The sequence below is a fragment of the Macrobrachium rosenbergii genome, chromosome 23, assembly GCF_040412425.1.
Source record: "Macrobrachium rosenbergii isolate ZJJX-2024 chromosome 23, ASM4041242v1, whole genome shotgun sequence".
Classification (NCBI taxonomy): domain Eukaryota; kingdom Metazoa; phylum Arthropoda; class Malacostraca; order Decapoda; family Palaemonidae; genus Macrobrachium; species Macrobrachium rosenbergii.
This window is the reverse complement of record NC_089763.1, coordinates 21280995-21283494: the sequence shown is the minus strand read 5'-3', so window position 1 is coordinate 21283494 and position 2500 is coordinate 21280995.

The following is a 2500-nucleotide window of genomic DNA, read 5'->3' as shown; positions in this document are numbered from 1 at the left end:
TGAGAAATGCAGTGCCTCGATTGAGCAATAAAAGTTCATCATCATACGTATAAAAAAAAGTCCATTTCTTATCCTTTTCACCATTTATTTCACGATTTTATTTCTATTTTCTTCATTTCCTTTTCCTCTCCTCTCACGTCACATCATTAACGCTCAGGTGGGACTCAATCATGCAGCGAGGAGAATTCTCCTGCAATTTATTCGCTACGCGGTTACTAGTATATAAATGAGGACGAAGAAGAGACAGGAGGAAATGCTTTCCTATGAATCTCCTATTGTTTATTTATATATATATATATATATATATATATATGTATATATATATATTATTTATATATATATATTATATATATATATATGTATATATATATATATATATATATATATATTATATATATATATATATTTTACAAAAATTAAGCTACAAATGTCTTTTTGATATCCAATTCTCTCTACTAAGTGAATTGGATATTAAGTAACAAAATGTAGTTGTAAGTATAAATTGTATGTGATAAAATTTCATGTGATATATATATTATATATGTTATATATATATATATATATAAAATCTAATGATTATATAATATATCATATGTGTGTGTGTGTGTATATATATAATAAAATTTCATGTGATATATATATATATATATATATATATATATATATATATATATTCTTTTATCTATTTATCAATAGATATATGCTGCTAAAACAAAAGATAAGCCAGAGTAATTCCTCGACACACGGTAGTGGTTAGATGCAGAGTATAAGCCAAACACTTGCTTCAGTGTGTGGTCGTCCTGTGAAGTGCTGTTTCAAGTGTTTGACCAAGTTGTCCGCGCAGACAGAAGGGAACAAGTGCTAATAGAAGAAACGTGAGATAGAATAGCTTGCAATGGTAGAAAGTTGATTTATATTTTGTTTTAATATTGAATTTTTATGTTTGTATTTGAAAGAATCACTGTTTTATAATATGGTAGTTTAAATATGGAAGTGAAGTATTTACATAAATATTTAATACATTACTAACAAAAACAAGTTCGTATCAGTTGCCAATTACAACAGACACTTTTTAGATATTTGAGATTTATCGGAATCATAATAAATATATTAAATTATGGCTAAGGTTAAAATATCATTTTTTATGAGATGATGTTTTTAATTACTAACATTGTGACACGACGCTACATCCACACATTTAATGTTCTTCCTTTTTATTTTTTTTTTAAAGTTCTTTACAATTTTATGAAATGGTTTATTCGCTCAATGATCGAAAACATTCTTCAGGATGTAAATATATCTCGGGCTATAAATTTATCATTTTGATGATAAGGCGAGAAATCGTTATCCTCTTGCCCTAAATAGAAATTCTTTAAAAGCATAAGGTAAAAGACAGAGTATAATTATGCAGCCTATTGGTCAAAAATCTCCTTGGTCTTTAAAAAAATTATAAATCAAACATTTGTTTCGTATACACTGAAGAAGACCCTGAAACAGCTCTCTCAGCTCTCTCTCTCTCTCTCTCTCTCTCTCTCTCTCTCTCTCTCTCTCTCTCTCTCTCTATTTTCTTCTTATTCTCCCTCTTCTTTCTCTTTTAGGGTCCTTTTACATTTTCGAACTGACTGTTTTCTAAAAGAAAAGAAAGGAGAAGCATGTGGCAATTCGGTCAGGAATTGCTTTCCTTGAAAGTTTTTTTCCAGATTATCTAATGCAAATGGTGATTGGACAATAACCATTCTCTCTCTCTCTCTCTCTCTCTCTCTCTCTCTCTCTCTCTCTCTCTCTCTCTCTTTCCACAATGCCGGAAAAGTGGTAGTGAAAGCACGGTAATCTTTGTGTGAATTAATTTGAGGTTGGGGCATTGTGCATCTGTACTGGAGTGCGTTCAGTAAACATATATTTATTCGTACCAAACGTAAGGCGGGATTGCCTACATAACTTCCTCTTTTCTCTTTCTTATCCATTCTGATTTTAAATAATTATCAAAACACGGAACAGTTCAAAGAGACAGTCAGAAATGAAAAGTGGTCGTTAAGATTATATTGCAACATTACTTTAAACTACCAGAGTTTTCTAAAGTTTAAACAAGGGCATTTTGCATCACGATACTTTCAAGTGATGAAGTAAGAGATTGCAAATAAGTTTTTTATTTATGATATCAATTCATGAACACCAAAAGAGTAAATTCTCAGTAAAGGAGACTGGTTGAACTAGTCCATGTTGACCGTTTTTTTAAATATAAAATGTTCTCCTTATAAGATGTTATATGGATAGCATGGCTGAATCTTTCATTTAAGTCGAACATTATCCTTTCTCATAACACAGGTTTACTTCCAGAGGATGGTCTGTACGCCAGTATAACATCCTGTAAGTTTACCAGTTAATGCAAACATTAAACAATTAGCACCACGACAATTAGTGTTCAGACCTATGAATAATTTTTCTATATACATAAGTCAAGGTACAAATATTTATAGCAGTTGCTTTTAGTTTTCTGTAA